This window comes from Photinus pyralis, unplaced genomic scaffold (genome assembly GCF_008802855.1).
Source record: "Photinus pyralis isolate 1611_PpyrPB1 unplaced genomic scaffold, Ppyr1.3 Ppyr1.4_LG2, whole genome shotgun sequence".
Classification (NCBI taxonomy): domain Eukaryota; kingdom Metazoa; phylum Arthropoda; class Insecta; order Coleoptera; family Lampyridae; genus Photinus; species Photinus pyralis.
Window position 1 is genome coordinate 18883952 of NW_022170403.1, and position 21363 is coordinate 18905314.

Here is a 21363-nt window from a genome sequence, read left to right on the forward strand (position 1 = left end):
ACTAGTGGACCTTTTTATAGGGCGTTTATTTAGTCATAGGGTGTTTCCTTAGTAATAGTGAGTTCATATTAGACATAGTGATTTAGCAGTTTAAGCTGCAACGCACTAAATACTTTTGCCTTCCCTCATTGGAAATAAGCCAGGCTGCCTTTTTTTAAAATGTTTTTAATTTACTTCAGTAAAATCAAAATTGGAAAAAATCAGTTCAACTCATTGCATTTTCTGGTAAGTGGGATTTCACTTATTTTACTTAGAAATATGAAAAGCTTGCACATAGCCTTGAGAGTGTCTATTTTACCCAAAAAAAATAACGTCTCTCCCTCAGACTCTTATAAATCGAGTAATTTTCGGCTAAATACCGGTATACACCCTTAAATGTCGAGCGAAAGCAACGATAAACGCCAAGGGACGTATCCAAATAAGGCGGACGAAGAGATAACGATTAATATAAGCCTACCCAGAATTAAAATTGGTTAATGTAGCTACAAATAAATTAAACAGTAAAATACACAAAACGAGCGAGAGTCGAGGCGAAATGTAAGCAGAGGCAGGTACAAAATGCCCTGATGATTGATGACGTTAATTATTTTATGTTCGTGTTTATTAGTAATTAACCATTAATATTCAGTATACGCCTAGCTTACGCTTCTAGCATAACTAAATATCGGGTCGGTCATACGCACGGCTCCGGACTTACAAATAGCGGGACCGTAAAACAAGGGTGTCACAAATTTTGGATAAACTTTCGGGCAATTTATTAATTATTGTTTATTTCCATTCGCCGAAACGACTACACGATAAAGCGTGAGTTGTATTAGTTTTTTTTATACCGGAAACCGAAATAAACCTCATTAGGGCACAAAAAGAAATACGAATTATGATTTCTTTGTCGAAGAAAATTGGAGCTGATCAGGCGTTTACGTCGGAAAAAAGTTTTCAAAGAAAGTCACAAATGAGGTGTATTACGTAATTAACTTGTAAGTCCGATTTCACGCTAGAAACTTCGCACTTCGACTTTGAATTGAATTACTGTTCAATGAAAAAATTAGGTTTATTAACGCGATCGTAAATTAATACCTCCTATGTATGTGATGCATGAAACGTGCTTTGTTTTTAGGACCGCTGCATCGAGTCTCAGTGTAATTGAAGTCATACGATGCACGTACTGTTTTAAATCCTCTGGCTTTATTGAAGTTTTCCGCGGAAAATCATTTACTTATCCGTAAAGATTAGTTACATCTAACTACACGTAAAAAACTGGGAAGTAACTACGGGACACTCAATCGAGGTAGAGGAGCGAACGGGGGTCACAATTGATACTGATATTGAAGCCACTCAGAGAAAATATTCAATTGTTGAAGACCGCGCTTGCATAAAATAAATATGAACCTCGACGGCACTGGCAACAATTTTAATGACAATTAATTTGTTTATCCACGTTTATAAACAGAAGTATAAAAAAATACAATGCATATTTCGTGATCACGTGTCCATCCTAAATTTGATCCTCATCTAAACCGTCATTTTTATACATAAATTGCTCCTATTTAAAATATACACACACCTGTGAATGCTAAACAAAATTTTAATCCAGCCAAAGGAATGGAATCCCACCAAAAATCCTTTCTTTGGATTCGATTCTTATCAATAAATATAATACAAAATCTGTTTCATGCACGTAATTTTCACTAGTCGATTCCTTTAGGAATATTAAGATTACTTCGAACAGAATTACTTATGCAAATTTTTAAAAATAATCGACCACTACTTTATACAGATCAAAACTTTAAAGTAGCTTACAGTAACACATTGATCTCTTCTGGGAAAATACCCCTTCCTTTAGAAATATGGAAACAGATCGCTTTCATGGTACAGTAACTTTTTACACCACCCTGGTAACGTGATCTACGTAATTAATGCAAAGTTTGACGGAAATAAGTTCGTATGAATCGCAAAAACAAAGTGGATTAAATAAGCAAGATCGTAATTATGCACTGGAATAAAAAGCCAATGTCCACTGTGCTGATAATAATTTTGCCCAATCAATTGATAAGGGTCTTTAAAACCACTACAATCGGTTAGTCAAGGTAGTGCCAGCGCATGCGCACACTTACAAATTCAAGGTCGGACCAATCATGATACTAATACTACAACCACCGTCCAAAAGTCTAAAGGTTGAAAGTCAAAGTGCAAAGGTAGCCGGCCGTTCAAAGTTCAAAGGTTGCCGGCCGTTAAAAAAAACAGGTTGGTCGCCTTTCAAAGTCCATTCCTCACAGTTAAAAGTCCAAAGGTTGCCCGCCGTTCAAAGTTTGCGCGCCGTTCAAAGCCCAACAATTTCCTAACCATTCAAACATTGCTTATCGAAGTGATGATGATTTTGAGGTGTGAGGTCAAGGTGAAGTTAAAAGTTTCTAGCCTCTCCTTTCGGGGTGAGTCATATGGAATCTCATTATACGATTGTGCTGTATACTGTTGTTACGTTTACTTTGGGCTAATGTAACAAAATTACCTTGAGATAAGCACACAGTAAGTTAGGGCAAAGTAGAGGTGAGCAGGGGTGAATATCGAGGTTCTGGTACACTAGCAAAAATAAAAAAGGGAAATGTAGTCATAGTAAACCGAAAAAGCGCCACTTAGTCTTTAGCCACGTTCAAAAGAGAGGAGAGAATAATTACCAAAAAGGGGGGAACAAGGCAGACTAAGAGACCCTTATTCTAGTCTTGTTAAATAAATAAAATATTTGATAGGGATAGAACATAAACGTCACAATCGAGAGTAATTTAACAAATGATCTCAAAAATATTACAAGTAAGAAGCCTAAATGGTTACTAAAAGTCAAACGGTAATGCGTAATCTTTGGTACATACCGAACACGGCCTTAGAACTTGTAAAATACATCCGAAAATAGCGTCAGCCACAACAAACCCCAAAAAGGCAGACAAAAATGTCGAGTAACAACTATGAGGCCTACAAGTAATGGTCGAATGTCGTTTTGTACAAAGAAGTGCGTGCGTCGAAAAGAAATGAAGAGAATTCTGCGCGATCTCGGACGGCAAAACAAAAAACTATTGTAATAAGAATAATAACAAATTTACTACAGGAATAATTTACATGGTAACTAGATGGCGCAAGAATTTAAATAAGAGCGCAAATAAATAAATTTAAATCGAGAGTATCAATTGGTAAGAAAATAACGTTACACTGTATTAAAGTGCTTCATCCCCTTCCCCTTCAAATTAAGTTATACGCTCCCGTGAAAATCGCTGGAATATATCCGCTACCGCAAACGCTACGAAACATTTTAAAAAGATCTTTAGTAGCCTGTACAAATCTCTATAGACTCTAAACACTTTAGAAGGTAATAAAAGACTCTTGAAAAATCTCAAGTTGTTAAAATTCAATCCAGATTTTTTGATTTTGAAACTGCAAATCACACAAATTTACTTCAGGCTATTGCAGCTACTTATAGCGTTTATGAGTAAGCGAATGTGACAAAAATGGCAGGTTTTATGTCTAAATTTACCGTGAAGAAAGAGATTTAGGCTTTATGAGCAGGAGAGACAGCAAATTCGCCATTTTGTTTGCGAATGTCTAGGGAATATTTTAATGCGAATTATACCGCGAAACATATTCAATTTTAATGAAATGAGTTCATTTAAATTGGCAGAACCGCGAAATTAATCAACCAATCAGAGTGAGCAGAATAAGCCAATAAATGCAGCTAAAAGGAAATAATTAAATTAATTGGAACTGCGATCCAATAGGGCCTCGAATTAAACTAATCAACCACGAAATCAATTAGTTGATTATTTGATGAACACAAATCAAACTAAAAAAAATCAAATTAATATACTCCTCCACCACTAATAACTGGCCCACGTAGACGAGGTCGCAAATTTAATTAATTAGCGGATTAAACCGCGTTTTGAAAAATGAGCGGGGGTAAAATGCATCTCTTCTACTTACGATGTGTCCATAATATGACGGAGACTGGTTTTGAAACTGATTATTACAATTACAACCCATAGGCACTACTAACCTTCACCGAAGAAAAATGTATATATTTATAAATTAACTTCAATTGCTCATCGACACGTGCTGGCTCCCACAAGGAAAATAAGGGCGGATGATTAATAATTTACTTTATAAATAAACTACAAACTGACGCTTCCGTTAATAAATGAAAAACTACCATAAAAATAAAATCAATCAATATTCATAAATTAGTTCGGGCTACAAATGATACACTTGCCTAAGTTTACCAATGAAAAATTCATGTGTTGGACCGAAGAGTTTTTTTTAAATGATTGCAAGCGTCATTAATTTCTCCACGTCGGTCGCGGCGGTGGAAAAGTTGTCTCAAAAGACACATTAATCAAGGAGGATTGTTGCGCCTTGTTTCGTCGCTTATCAATAATAATGAAACCGACATAAAAATGATTGATACCGATCGGTGGGTATATAAAAAAGATGTGTACAAATTGAACTTACGCCATAAATAAAAAGCTTAACATCATTATGGCTGCTGTCATGTTTAAACCCTCACCAACACATGATAGCATTTTGAATTTGGCAGATTTATTTGCATATTTTCATGGGGCTTGCGTGTATAGAAATTGCTACTCATCGTATTAAATCGAATTTCCATGTTTTATTAAAATGAGCGACATAAATAAGTTTATTCTAATTGTTTACTTTTATTACCTTACATTTAATATAATATACGACGCTACCCTTACAATTTGACTTTCCATTTCCGTTTTCGCATAGTTTTGTTATGACAAAAAAACGGGGGATGATTTATAAATGAGAAATTTTCCACGATAATTCGCTGACATGGTTAACAATATTTTAAGTTTATTGTAATTTTTTCGCTACCCTCGTCATCATAAATTCTGCCGCGAAAGAGAACATGCCAGTTACTTTTGGAGGGAAAAAATCGCCGTCACTTACAACAGTTCGATTTTCACTTCAACCCCGAAAAAAATGTACTAAAAAAAGGCATCAAATATCTGACCTATAAAGAAATGAAAGTGGTGTAACCCTTAAATATATTGTTTCTTTGCGCTTTGTATTAAATTTATTATAGTTTAAAGATTTATATCGTGCCTTTGGCAAATAAAACAGCTGTAATAACAAGCGCTTTCGTTTCCGTTTTGTAGTGCTGTTCGTTGAGATGGATATCTTCTTGTGTTTTATCAAAGTTTCGTCATTCGCACTTTAATGGAATTAGACCAACTTTTGTTGGAGATTTGGGAAAAATAAATGCTGCGTTTATTAAAGGAAAATAGTTGAAAATTTCAATGGTGGGCACAATTTTGATTTTACTTCTTCCGATAATCAGATTAAAACAATTATTTTTTCCACTAACCAGTTATGAAAATTCGTCATACCAAAGTTTACTGCTTACAAATACTCGCCCCAGACAAATTCATTACCCTCACGACAACTCTAAATGAAACGCCAATTGGTTTGTCTGGGTAATTTTGATTTCTTACAGTAATTCGTACATATTACACTGCTTATTTAAACACGTACAAGTAAAATGCTTTACAACAAAATAGCCCTTTTAATTCTGCCCTTATTATTAATTAAAAAAAAAATTAATTAATTCAGTTAAAACCGCGAATCAAAACGCTAAATAAATTAATTTCGTCAATTTTAAAATCAATCAAATCGCCAAGCAAATTAAAAACCGCGAATTCAATCGCAAAATAAATTAATCGATCGAATCCAAAGCTCACATTCCATGAAATTATTCAAAATTCTGAGAGTTCCCGAAACTCCTCACAACGGGATTAAATTACAAGGCCATTTAGTTCTGCAAGGTTTCCTAATTGCTCCGAAATACTTTCTGTTTCCTGTTAGTATTGGGCTGTCTAAAGACGCGTTAACATTAACGTATTATCATAGAATTTACGCGATTACGTGCATCCTTTTCGCGTGTGAATAATTGAAAACTTTCAAAAATCAGAATTTTTAAACCACATCAATTGTGAGTACAGAAACTGTTTGGTTTTGCTTTAACTCTTTGCTTTTTCTTCTTTGTAAAATTTGAAATGTATATTTTGTCATTTTTAAGAGTAGCGTAGGTTTGGAATATATTATCTTTCTCTACTCTCCCCTCCCGCGCCCTTTTCACTCGGATTATTTTTAACTTATGGAAGTAAAGTTTCCCTTAACTTAATTCAGTACTACACTCACAATTGTCGATAGATGCATCAACCACATAACAGGTCTACAGTGTTTGTATAAAGACAGCTGTGTATAAATTGTCGCCATTATCTTGTATAAAGTCCCACTGTAATCGGGTCTTATTTCACGTCTTCTCTATGACTGATTACAAACGAAATTTACAAGAATTTTTATACACGTAAAACAGAACGTCAAGGAATAAGTGTTAACTCGCAATGGAAGATATAAATATAAATGTTACAACATTGGAAACATATCTAATTTTTACAGAGCCATCTTTTGCAGAATAGTTACATTATAACAAGTACGACATTTAATGATACTGTAAGAAGAATGACAAAAATTGAATATAAGTGCTGCCACCCCCCCCCCTCCCCCAACTACAAATTTAAATCGACGCCCTTAAACTCGGAAATTTTTACCAGAAAGACCAACACAAACAAGGTCACTCTTAGTTCCGTCACCGGAAAATCCCCTTGCACAACAAAAAAGTGGTGGAGTTGCCCCTTTTGTAATTTCTCCTCAATGCGTGAAAAGTGACGTCGGGAAGGAGGCATCAAAAATGTGTAAGAATGCGCGAAATAGTCGTGAGAAATCGGCATTGAGGGAGACGTGGAAGAGTCACCTAAAGGGCTGCGATAATGAAGCGTGAAAAAGAGTTTGGAAGAGGAATGAAAGAGGTATGAAGAAGTTAAAAAGGAAGCAAGAAAAAAGGTGTAAATGTTAGTAAAAAAAAAGGACAAAGTGATAGAGGGCTTGGTATAGAAAAAATTACTTTAAAGTAGGCTAAATAGGCACATGAAGAAAGAGACGGTGAAAAAGCGCAAGTAATATGAAAATAGAAGACAGCAGAGATACATTCGGGGAGGGAAGTGGGAAAGCAAGGTAAGAAAGCACGCATAAAAAGAGAATTAGAAACTGACTGAAGATTAGGGTTTTTATAGATTAGTTGAAGCCACCTCATAGGAGAATGGAGCACTTTAAATTTCAGATTTGGAAAGCATTGAAGGAAGTGTTTGTAAGGTTTGAAGGAAATGTAAAAAAATCATAAAAAGGAGAAGTGTAAAAGAAAATAATGCAAAAGAAATAGGGTGAAAGACCGTGATAGAGGGAGGTCGAGACGAGAAAAGCGGAACCCAAAGAAACAGAGGTAATAAAGGCACGTGAAGGGAAGTGGTGTCAAACTAACAGGTAAAAAGGTTTTCGCCCTGAGGCGAATAACTGCAGCGCATTTTCCATGCATTTATCAGTCTTTCCCAAAAGGCCACAGCTATGTGTGCTATGTTTTTCTTTACTAGAAGCATCCATGATTAAAATTTCAAAGAAATATCTCCATAAATAAGAATTCGCGCATGCGCACATTTGATTTTTACTATGTGATTGTGCTAACGCCATTTTTTCTGTACTAGAAGCATCTACGGCTAAAATTTCAAGGATATCTCGATAGATAAGACATCCTGCGCATGCGCACATTAATCTTATGTTTACAATATGCGATACGTTTGCTTTTACTGAAAGCATTTTTGGTTAAAATTTTAAAGAAATATCTCCATAGGTAAGAAAGTTGGCATTGCGCAGTCTGCGCATGCGCGTTTCTGATTGCTACTATATGCTATATGTTTGCCTTTACTAGAAGTATATGTGGTTAAAATTTCAACAAAATATATTACTAAACAAGAAAGTTGATATTGCGCAGCCTACGCGTGCGCAAATTAATCGTCAAGATTCAGAGCTATAAGCTATCGAATTCAAAAAGAACGAACGAACGAAAACTGTAGGTGTAATTAAGGCCTCGGACGGACAGACAGAGAAAGTGGCTTCAATAGCGTCGGCAATGGCGCACCCAACTTCGTTGGAAAATGCGCTAAAAGGCGGAAAAGGGATATGCGTGAAGGAAGCTTAGAGAAAAAGAAAATCCGAGAGAACGAAGCAAAGGGTAGGCGAAATATCCACGAGGGAGTAGTAAATGTAAAGGAAGACACGTGAAAACTTAGTAGGACCTGAACGAGTGAAGGTGTCACGAAGGTACAATAAAAAATAAAAAAGAAGAAGCAAGAAGCAGATGTGAAGAAAGGGCGTTTGCAGGCGGTCTGTAGTAGACAAAAAGAAAAGAGATATAAGGGCAGACTGTGTGAAAAAATTAAAGAGAAAGGAGCCGTCCATGACGAATCCGTGAAGTAGACATAAAAGCAGAATGGTGAAAGAGGAAAGATATATCTCGGATCAAAATTCCCTTTAACATAAAAAGTACACAACTGCAGTCGCCATGTTTTAAAAATATTTTTGATCACCATCAGGGGCGTGCTGTATTCCAGTGGCGTATCAAACTTGCGTTTTTTTCTGATGGAAAACCCTAAATTTTATTGCAGATTTGGGAAGTACTTGAACAGTACTTTTTTATGTAAGATTTTATACCCTTTAGCGATTTCTCTGTTATAACTCTTTTGCTTCAAAATTTAACAGCTTTTCGAATGGTTTTTTAAATAGAAACTAAATCGCGCCGGCGTGTAACTTTAGAATTGAGGCATAGACTAAAAGCTCTTCCACTCTCGCAAGATTTTTTTAGCGCTTTTCTTTATAATTAAAAAAATGTGCTATTATTTGCGTTTTGTCCATCTGCCCTCTGTCCATCTGTCCGTCTGTCCGGATGTGCGTCTGTTCATCTGTGCGTCTATCCGTCTGTCCGTCCCTCCGGACCCACTTATGCGGTTTTGAACTACTTCTAGGGAAATGGTCCTCAAATCCTGGAATTTTGTGCAATAGGTAGCCTATACCTTGAAGGTGTGTCAGACGGTCATCATATTTGGTTATCTTAAGGAGGCCCCTTCCCCAATGAATTATTTCTTGAGATGATTTTGAAAGCATGCGACAGCCAATCAGATTACCTTATATTTTAAGAGCAGATTGGCGGAGGAGGGTTCTCACAGAGGGCGATTGGGACGTCTGGAAGAACTGTATTCATTGGTGATGGCAAAATAGACCTAATAACTCAAAAATGGTTTGTCAGAGGGGAGTACTCACAAAGGCAAAATGTATTAATCGTCTGGACGAGACATATCTATTAGTGAAGTCGAAGCGAATATATTAAAATTGAAGTATCGGAAGAAGGTATTCATAAAGGGCAAGTAGAACGTCTGGACACATCTACTGGTGATGTCAAAACTTTCGGTGCAAATATCTGCAGAACGAAGTGTCCGAGGAGGGCACTCTCCAGGGGTGAAAAGACCTTCTAGACGAAACGCAATGTGAAAACTTAAATGTGAATAGCTCGGAAATGTTGGAGGAAGGCACCAACAAAAGGAAAATGCTAAATTTCTGAGAATTTCTCCAAGGTCATGATTCTTCTAGCATTATGTAGATTTTTAATGTATGCCAGACGGCATATTCTTGATGTAGCATCAGAGGAACAAATCAAGGGGAGTGAGGTGTGGCGATCCGGGCGGTTCCTGAGCCCCACGCCCAATCCATGAGTCTGGAAATCTTTTATCAAGATATTCCCGAACAGCACGGCTCTAGTGTGCGGAAGCTCCATCGTGTTGGGAAACCATTTTTCGTCGAGCGGCTGCAGTTCCACCAACTCAAATAGCGGTTGTCGTGTAAGGGCCTCTTGAAGAAGTAAGGAGCAGAAGGTGTCCCAGTATGTCACCTCAAACATTCAGTGACCATCTTTGTTGGTGATGTGCAATTTTTATGGCAAGTGGGATTTCATCGGCGTAATAACAAAAGTTGTGGAATGCCGATTCATCGACCTCTCCTTTAGTTGATTGTACTCCACTCGTTGTGATTACAGATGTAAAATTAACTTTTTGATAAACGCACGATAAATACAACAGTTCTACTAAACTTCTTCGTGAACGCCTCAGCTTAACTCGACTGGGACATTCACTTTCAACGACGTATTAAAAATTTCTTAGAGCGCTCAAGTAATTTTCATCCACAGAAACTTTCGAACTGGCAAGACGAACTGTATTGCAATAACATCCTCTATTTAAAACAAATACCCTTTCCGTTCCACTTCCAACTACGTTTTCGAATAAATTAAACGCATGTGAGAAAAAAGATCTGCGATGTTATCTTGAAACTAATTCGTCCTACGCAGCGATAACGCTCTTATCGCAATGGCCAGAGATAAGATTTTTAGAAAAGAATTAACTTAATCTTTTCACACGTTTTTCTTTATAATTAGATAAACATAGGTACACGCGATTATTTAAACAAAAATTGCACACCATTAAATAAATAATTCATATTTATTACGTCACACTAGTTGTAGAACCAGTCGCAGTGTCCATGTCTGTGGTTTTTAAAATAAAATTTCGATCTTTTGGCATATTTTTCAACACAAAAAATCTTATTTCGGTCTAAGCAAAGCAAGGAATTAAGTTTACCTAGCATAAGTACTATAACGTCAGCTGAATTCTTTATTTTTAAGTGGGACGCATCTGGTGTGAGAGTTTCTGTGATATTTTCCCCAATGAATGAGGAAAAAAAATTGACACTACACAAATTAAATTCTAGGCAAAGTTGTTACATTGGGATTAGGGGTTGGATAACTTTTCATGATAATTGCCCAAAGCTAAGGAAGCATTATGCTTATGGTATTTTTTACATAAATATAACAGGTCGATTTTTATTAGAATTTGTACGAATAAAGGATAAGAGTGTAAATAAATGAGATGAGTAAAAAGGGATGTCATTGATTAACAAGATTAATGTGAGATTCCACTGAAATGTACGTCATGTTTGATCCGTTCATCGCTAAAAGATTCAAAGTTAAGCTCTCATATTACACTAGGCAGGGGGTATAATAGAAATGGAGTTCGCGACGTCTTTGGAAGCCTTAACTCTCTTCACGTATACAATATTTTTAAATAAAGCTCTACGTTGGTGCACTTTGGATGCTTAACGTTACAAACTTGCATAAAAGGCTTCGTAATTGAATTTTCGATAAAATTTAATCCAGCATTTTTAATATCGAGGCACTTAGAGCTACTCCGTTTCTTTGAAAAATCTCACGTGCATTATTTTCGGCAAAAATAGGCGCTTATTGTGCATGATCTTTAATTTCTCGATCTAAGAATGTGATGGAGATGAAAACGTGCCAGATAAACTTTATATTTACATACGCCATGCCAAAATAAAACGTCGCCAAACGTGTTCAACATGCATTCCAGAGGAAAAAGGATAGACGTGTAATTATTTTCAATTTTGTTTACGTTTATTATTAGAGATATTACTTTGTACCTAGACTTTCGTCTGTATAATTTATTCGATGTTGTTTGTCTAGGTGTCTGGACGCAAAAATACAGTGGGTGGTCAATTAACCGAACATTGGAATTTGTCAATTTAAAAGGAATGGTTTCCCAAAAAAAAATGTCAAGGTTCTACAATAAATATTCTACGAACGTAAGTGGCTAGAAATCTCTCTACAACAAATGCTAACGTTGCTCTCATTGCTTGCAAAATTGATCTAAAAATGAATTTTTCAAAATATGATTTATCTTTCCGACGAAATTAATTCATTAAATAGATTGATTTTTCCCTTGGATTTTGTAAATGGTTTATCAGACTCATAGTACGATCAACGACTAATACATCCAATTAAAAAGGTGAAATACGATACAAACTGCAGACTTTATGGCTCTACCGGCTTCCGAAAGCAATTAAGAAACAAAGTCCTATAGAAAACAAACACGTAGAAATAAATGCACGTCTCTTGCGCTGCCGTTGACCAATTTATTCTTTCAAATTCTAAGTAAACCACTATCCATATGGAAAATAATTTTGACAACCGGTAAACTTCGATCATACGGAATGTTTAAATTACCTAAACCTCAAAAATTTCTGCAACTGACAACGTTTAACTTATCAAGAAAACGAGTGACTAGTGCCACGAGTTTTTTCTCCATACTCCGTACCATTTTTGGTGTACACTAACAATTCAAATTCAAATTAATTCACGTTAATTCAAAATAATTCATTTAAATTCATGTTAATTCACGTTAATTCAAATTAATGTAAAGATAATCAAGGTTTTTTCATTCATTTTTATTCAATTCCCATAAATTCAAATTAATTAACTTTACTTCAAATTAATTCAGAAGGGTCTACACCAAAAATTCAACGTTGTTATAGATACCTTTCCCTTCAAAAAAATTTATAGATTAATTTCAACGTCATACAGAACTTTACAACGAAATTTCGAAACAAAAGGCAAATTTACAGCTACCGTTGCCTAAAATTTCTGCAAAAAAGGTGCTAGGAAGTTTAACACAAATATTTTTAACATTCTTAAATTTCTAAACTTCATAGTCTTGAAAATTCTTCTAAAAGGTTGCCTGGAAATATGTTCCAAACAACCTTTCTAAAAAATTTCTTAGGAAGATTTCAAAAATGGCTGTAGTCCCTTCGTAGGAAAACGGAAAAATATGTGATTTATTGTCTAAAACGATAATAAATAATAATGAAAATTAATTAATTTCTTACCCAGTGTATATTTATTAAATTGGAGTTTGAGAATTGATTTAAATTAAAGGTTAGTTTATACGTCGCGAAATTAAAAATTCCGACGCGACGTAAGGAATTTAATGGAGATTTAAACTGAACGTTTCTTTTTCCATACATACGAATTTTTATCCACATGTTGAAGAGTAAATAGTTTGGAAAGGCGAATGTAAGCAGCAGAGACGGTTAAATGTCGGGAAAACCCTAAGGGAAATTGCACCGAACCTTCCCTTGCCTATATCGTCGCTCAATATTATGATATAATCTTTTTTTCAATACTTCTCCGAGCAGTTTATCATTATTACTTATCAATAATTTTTCCGTTATGAAACAAACATTTGTGTCAATAACGTGGAAGTCTCCCGGGGAGAAAAAAAAAGTTTATTAAATAGATACACATAAATACACTTTGAAGGATAATAAATAATATAGTCTTCATTTTTAGACTTTACATTGAATTTTTCATGATCCCAATTTACATCCCCTAATAAATATTGCATGAGTTTTTCAAATTGTATCGCTGATGGGGTATTTTTTTAGAAAAACTATTACCGCCGAAAATTTGTGAAATTTTCCCTCTTCATTAAATAAATAAATTTAATTCCGACTTTGCATGTGAAAACGGTCGGCTGTATTAAATGACATAAATTTAGTGAAGAGTGCCGGAGCGTTTTGTGGTTTTTCCTCGACCACCTTCACTGTCGTGTAATTCGTTAGGTGTATGTTACATATTTCTTCGCCCTTTTTATAACCGCCGCCGCGTGGTAGTTTTTTTCGCGCGTGCGAACGTAATGACCACGGTCATTGTTTAGTTGTTTTTTATCTACCGCGAATTTATGGTTGCGCTTTTCTGTTTTGTTTTTAATTCCGTCGTGTATACACGTAATTGAATATTAAATTTGCGTAACGTGCATAGTTTATTCGGAGAGAATTACAAAAATTTCAAAAGGGAAGGATTGTTTTGTTCACTTTTTATTACACGCGCGCAGATCTCGAAATTCAGAAAGTTTTTGTTCCATTTTAAAAATACTTGTTATTGCACTAGTAACAATTGGCGTTCGGATTATTACTATAGGTAGTCTGTCTAAAATTGACGCGAAGTAATAAATAATAAATTGCTGAAATAGAAATAGTATTTTTGTATGGAAGTGCTTCTCTGTCTCTGTCTAACAAGTAAATTTATTACTTCGCGTCAATTTTAGACAGCCTATAATAAGGCATACGACATTCTTAAGAATAAGAATGTCAGATGCCTTAGAACTTGCTTCCTAGATTCATTAAAATATACATAGCATAGAAACCGTTGGAATCCATAAATGGCAATAATATCATTATTTGCAAATTACACTGTTTACATTGGTAAATGAAAATCAAAATGGACTATTCAACCGCCAACGAACCTTAATATATTCAATTTCGGCGATTGAAACATAATAAAGAAATTGAATTTTTTACTATACCTCTAATCAATTTTCTTCCTAAGGTTGCCACGATTCCATAGAAATTGTCTGAATACTTGATTCTTCTAGATCAAAGCTCGTATTCTTGGTAAAGTACAGAAGTTGACAATGGTCCACAATATGTAGATGAATGAATATTAGAATATGGTTTCAGCTTCCCTGATGTCAAGGTGCGGATTTGTTGATTATAGCATAAATTCGGGTGAGTTAAAAGGTCCTCAACATATGCGCGGTCTGCGTCCCGACTGAGACGAGACGAGATTTCGTTCCTTAGCGTTTTGAATTCTGACGTTGATCCTGGTGTCAATAAGCTGGACCTTGATTCCACAAGTCCTACTGATGGTAGTGGTTCCGCTGTTTGTTCTGTTGGTACTACCGGTTCTGGTGTAAAATTTTGATCTCCTTCTGAGTTAGTGACATCCCATTCATACTCGCTTTTACTGCTACAGTATTCAAGATGGCAGGTGACTGCTTTTCCGTCTTGGAGATCACATCCTACGGCAAAATGTGTTCAGGTACGCGATAACTGTTCTTGTCCCCACAGTACCCAACCAGATAACCTCGACGAGCTTTCTTGGCCCTTCCCCCTTTTCTCCTTGGGTACGCAGACTTCTTCTTGTGCCAAACTTCGTATGGCGAAATCACAGTTTCTGGAGACGGTCCTGTTCGGTTAATCACCCACGGCCCCCTCAACCCGAAATTTATGTGTGAGTCTAGAAGCTTCCAACTTCTACCAACGTCTGATTCTCTCGCTCGACACCGCCATTTTGTTGTGGCGTATATGGCCTAGATGTTCGGTGACGCAAACTATGCTCTTCTGTGATCTTTTGAACGTGCTTGTTCACAAATTCAGTATATATCAGTCAAAAGCTCTTTCACGACGTGTCAAAGAATCTTCACTTCCGCAAGAAACTGTTTTAACTTGTCCTTGACTTCTAACTTTAGTATGAAAACTGAGCTTAGTGAACTCGTCCTTAAAAATGACAAAAAAAGGGACTGGCCCACACAAACAACACCGTTGATCCTGTCAACCGGACTAGTTAGGACCTCTTTCCGGTTTCCGAAGTTCAAGCGGTGCATTTGTCCATTAATACATGCATCACGCAGGTCTGATTTCAAGATGCCATTGGCGTCGATCCAGTTTTTCTTCAGGGAGGTCAGAATATGACGTTTGTTCTGATCTATCATGTCGGCCGGTGTGACGCAGTTCCGTTGAAGGTGGACCAAGGGTCCTCGAAGGTCCCTGGTTCGAATCCGGGTTCCGGCATGGATATTTGTAAATGTTCTGAATTGAGTTGGTAGAGCAGCCAAGCATAAACCCCCGCACATTCGAAAATAAGGGCAAAATTAAAAAAAACTTGCCTTCATTGATTGGCCATTTCCGACTTCAACCATTGAATCTTGAAAGTACTTTTCTAGAAAAAAACACCTCAGTTTACGATTCATGTACTGCGTTGTACCGGAATCTGCAATCCAAACATTGGGGGAATCCACAGATTTGATGATATCGGATTGGCTAACAAATGCAGACCCTCTATGACTCTTCACAGATTTGGAATTCTTACAGTCTCGCTTATAATGGCCCAAATCGCCACATCTGTAACATTATGGGACAAACTTCTTTGACTATCTTGTCGCCATTTCCACCACCGTTACCGTGACAATTTGTTAGGCTTGTTTTTACCGGCAAAGTAGGTAGCATCCTCAGTAGAACTATTTGAGCTTCTGTCCGACAAAAATAATTTCGCGCAATACTGGGCCCATAACCTGATGAGATCTGTGGTTAAATAAATAAAAAGTCTTACAAGAATTATATGGTAAACAGTTGTAATTAATGATAAAAAGAAATGTAATTTAAGATGAGATTATATAGTTTTGTATTGTTGTCCGTCCTTCTGTCCGTCCGTGTGCGCTGTAACTCTCTCGGGAAAAACTGTGGGCTGAATACAATAGAAATGAACATATTTCATATTTTTATATTTTTATTTTTTCGCCATATCTCTGCTTAGAAAACAGATATCAAAATGCGGTTTTCCCTGATATTCTCACTTTTACATTTTATTTGATAATATCATATAATAATTATTCAAAAAAAAACGCAAAGTTTATGTTAATATCACATCGCGCCCTCTACTATTCATCATATATACTAAAAAGAGTCTATTCGTGTAAAATATGATTCCACGAAGAGAGCTCATTCCAACAAGATCTATTATGTGAAAATCAGTTAACCTAATTCGAAGTTATATTCGATTCCTTAAAGAGATATTCCCCTTCCCCCACCTTTCATATTTTAAAAGCTAGATAATAATATGTGTTGCATCAAAATGATGCAAAATTGATACGAGATTGCTATGCATGTATTTTTATGCATTTTTGTTGGGTATATTTTAGAAAAAAAGTCATTTTTCTACTTAGAATCGTACGCCCTCTAGGGGCGAAGATAGAAACTTGAAAATAATTCCAGCGATTTCTCTTGGCCCCTTTTGTTAACAAAATTTTATTCCCGAAGCGGTGCAATCGAGGGTGCAATTAACGGTTCCATAGATATGGCCTGTGACCATTATTAATGGGACACCCATGTATTGTGATCAAAGCATGCCAAAATCGTTATTTATGCACCAAGATCGTTGGGAAAAGACGAGGGAAAAGACTAAGAGCATTATCTCAATGCCGAAGGCATAAATTTTATGCATTTTAGGGGACCGTGGATTTTGATCAAAACATGTCAATATCGTTATTCTGGCACCGAGATCGTTGGGAAAAAGTCCAAGAGCATTATTTCAATGCCAAGACATGAATTTGGTGCATTTTGGTGATATTAAGTAACTGGCATAAATTATTGGCAAAATATTCACACTGTCAAATCGACATCAGGACATTTCGTAATCGCGTTCGCATTTTTTCCACACCGAAACGGCCAATCCGCACGCAAATTGCATTATTTCATCATGACCCCGCAGGTTTTAAAAGCCCGTTTTAATTCCACTAATAAATTAAAATAAACGGTCGGAATTTTCGTGTTGGCGGCGTATGAACTTCGAGTGCGCCCTTGTTTTTGTTTGAATATCGATTAGATATTATTCGGCATAAAGTCAACAATTTTAACGTTTTCCCAAAACGGGGAGCGAAGGAATACCGTTGGATGCGCCCGGAACGTGAATCGGCGGCGGCGGAGGCGGCGGGAGGTGAATATACCACCACATGGCGAGTGGGAGTGGCGCCAAACATTCAAAAATAATCATCATAATGTTGTGCGGGGTCAAGAACGATGCGTTATCGGCCCTTCTCCCGATTTTCCATCGCATGCTTGCGATTACCTTTGCGCGGATTTAAATAACGAGGCACGCAAAAATCGACAATTGCGACAAAGCGCTCCGGCTTTCACCTGGGCAGAAAATCGCCATTTCTCGTTCCTATATTGGGCTAGGTTATCTTTGCGAGTAAATAAAAGAAGCTCAACTTACCCTTTCAGTTTCTGCGGTGGTTATTTCCGGGGTGCGAGACTTCTTTGAACGTTAACGGGGAGAATACGCCGCAATCGCCGTTTTTTGAACGAAAACTTTCTCCTACGTAACCGTAATCACTAGCACTTTTAAAAATCACAATTCGATGTATGTGTTACGATAAGGTCATTTAAAAAAACGCGATTTTTGCTAACACAAACACTACGTGTTACAAAACGGGATCCATGACGGCTCGCACTTTGTCAAAGGTGCGCATGACCGACCGGATTATGATTGCTCAATGATAATAAGCCACCTTCAAGCAAAAAGTATAAACAATTAATCCGTTTAAATTATTAGAGCGCGTTTGGATTATGAAAAATTGAAATATGTCTGTTTTATCGATTTTACAGTGACCCACTTCATCAACCAACCGCGCCCGTTGCGTTTGGCGGGAACGGGACCGCGACGGACGTCCTTAACGCGAAAAAAGCCCAACGAGCCTCTAAGTGTATGCCGTTTGGTTTTGTTTACTTATAAAAAGTGTAAAATCCGGGAATTCCCAGTTAGGTCTACATTGATCCGTCTGTTTTCCTGGATTTGCGAGTGCGTTGCCTTCGCACCGAGGTCGCCACCTGTTTTGATGCGATTTTTAAACGTTCGTTTTCGCGCTGTGCCATTATTTCGAATGGTTTTCTATAGGTACATAGGTCAAAATGCATACCTAAGGATATAATTCATTAAAATATGATCTATTAATTAATTATTGTTCATAGTCTTTGTTCTTTTCGCGGTTTCGCAAACGCGTGAAACCCAAGCGATTTGCGCTATGCCATCCCTCTAAAAAGAGCCTCTAAAAGAAAAAAATCATATTTCATTAAACTATTTGAACATTGCGGTTCAATTACGCGTGCTGGTAAATTCGGGAACAGGGCCATTTTGTTCCAGTCATTCCGATCCCAGCAGTTTTGGACCTAGCCGTTGTGGTGCTCTTTCGAATCTCATTTTGTTTTCAAAATTTGAAGTTGTATTAAGTGCTATTGTTAAATTGGAAACAATCACAAAATAGCGCCCCTCTTTAGCTTTTTAGGGTAAAAAGGCGTTTAATCTTCTATGATTATTAATCAGCTCTTCTTGTATACCGAACTATAATTGGAATTTGGGCAATGTGTTACTTCTAAAGATCAGACATGTCAACTCTCGATTTATTATAGTTACATAAATCTTTATCAAGACCTAAAACTGACAATTGTACCATTTTAATTTAGAAATAAATACTTATCTACTATCTAATACTGATTATAATAAATAGGTACATAATTTGTTATAAATTGACAATGATTGAAATTGATTATTTACGATGCTAAAAAATTTTGAAATATGCAAGTTACTAAATAAAGATTAATTTTTTCTTTCATTAGTTTTCCAAATTTTTAAAAGATTTGAATATATTCCAATAATAATCCATTTATATTAGGATATTACCTAGATATAATTTCCTAAAATGGGACACTGTGCATATGAGTTGTACCTACTACTTAACAACATATAATAAATCAACCCTTGTGCATGCTATATTACGGCGGCCATATTAAAAAATGGCGGCCGATTTTCACTTTTTTTACCATATTTTACTAACCGTTCGAAATACATAAAAAATTGTAAACAAAATAAGTTAAAGAACATAAAAATACAAACTGAAATTGTTTTGGAAGTGCACTGACACTTAAACGTACACTTACACTGGTTTTTCGATTCAGGAAATGTTGATGACTTTGATGAACTAGAAAAAAAATAATGGAGGACAAAAACTGTATTATATGCGATCATTGCTGATTGCAGGCCACGGTTATTTTACTACACAATCCATGTTGCTATATTACTTTATCTCTATAGTTAGGGAGACATTTCTGAAAAGTGCATGTCTAACGGCGTTTTGTGCTACAAACTAACAAAGACTGTTCTAGACTAATTCGACCTCGCTGAAAACGATGCGCCGTGTTGCCAGACTCGATTTTGGTATTTAAGTCCTTAAATCCAAGATGGCCGCCGAAATTGCCGTTTTTCGGTTATTTCGAGCCTACTAGGCACGCCGCTGAACATTTTGAGTATACTTTACGGGTAGACTCAGAGGCCTAAATGCCAAAATGGCGCTTAAAAACGTCAAATATGCAAAATTCATTACTTTTCGTTGTTTTTTTTTCTTTCTGGCCTGTTGTCGGCGTCCAATATTTATTTCTATGGTAAAGTTAACATTTAGGTATGTGGGAACCTTTCTCAGCGCCCTATGCCTGGGGCATAAAAACCAATATGGCGCTTGGAAAGTCCAAAAACAGTGAAAACTCGTTCTTTTTCCGTATTTTTACTACACTGGCCCATTCCCATTCCCATTCCATTGCGGTTAACCATCCGAATGAAGGGTTTAAATGCGGACGTGGGGATCCGTCTCTTAAAAACGTTAACTATGGAACCAAGAGGTAGCAGTTGGTTTGGCGGTGTAATTTCAGAGCATTGGGTAAGTAAAAGTATATGAAAACATGCTTCCCAAGTTTTCTTTAATTTTTTTATTAAAACGTAATAGTCTGAGAGCTGGCTACGGAAAACTTATCGTACCATGGCTGATTTTTTGTAGAAAGTGCCAACGAGATCCCGTGGTTTAAGGTTAGGAGGGTGGTCAAATATGTCAAATTGCCGATTTTCCGACTATATTTACCTCTGGCACCTCTATTTTGAATCTGACGCAAAAAATGAATGAGACTTTTTTTACAGCTCATCAAAGCCCATCTTTTTGTATGTTTTACCCTCGGTTTTACCTGTTTCACTATGAGGCTTACTTTCTGAGAAAAGTGGAGATTTAGAAAAGTTACAAAATGAACAGTTTAATTATTCAATTTAAAATTTCTAAAAAACTATAAAACTCACAAAAAATGTGTAGAGTTTCTTGTGCCACATTAGCCAGTGTATGCGAAACAAATTACAAACTTTTTTAAGCCGTTATGGCCCTTTTAAACCTTTAACGTCCTCAAAAACCCTGAAGATGGTAACGAACCGAAACCAAACTAGGTCGTTGGCGATTCCCCATGCAATCCTATAAACATTCCAAATTTCATCAAAATCGGTTCAGCCGTTTTTGAGTTATCGTGTTCAGAAGAAACGAACCACATGCATACAGTTTAAAAGGGCCATAATCAAAAAAATTTAAAATCAGTTTTGGACACACTGGCCAATTGGGCATACAATACTCTACAAAAAAGGCTATTACAGTTTTTTTGTGAGTTTCTTAGTTTTTGAGAATTTCTAAATTGAAAAGTTTATTTTATAATTTTTCTTAATTTGCGCTTTTCTCCGATGCTTTGACACAGATTGATGACGCGACCCAAGAAAAGCGTGAAATTGCTACTTCTTGTTAGTTAGATATTTGGAACAATTCCTTCTGCAAAGGGGTATGGATGGCAAATCCAGGTTGATGCAATGAAGCCAGTTTTGATGTCCCTTGAATCCATCCCTCGTGCGTGCGTCCTCTTCGTGTCTTATGACTGCCAGAGGGGCTGCAAAACAAGACTATGCGGATACATGACGAAGAGGAGAACCCCTTCCATGCACTTAGAGCTGCCGTTGTAGTGGAAATTGCTACAACAATGGCAGCGAAAGTAACATTATTTTACCTGACTTTGAAAGCGATAGCGACCCGGACGACGTCTTGTAATATTATTGTTTTCCCTGATAGGTGGGAGGAAGTCACAATGTTTTAAAAAGTT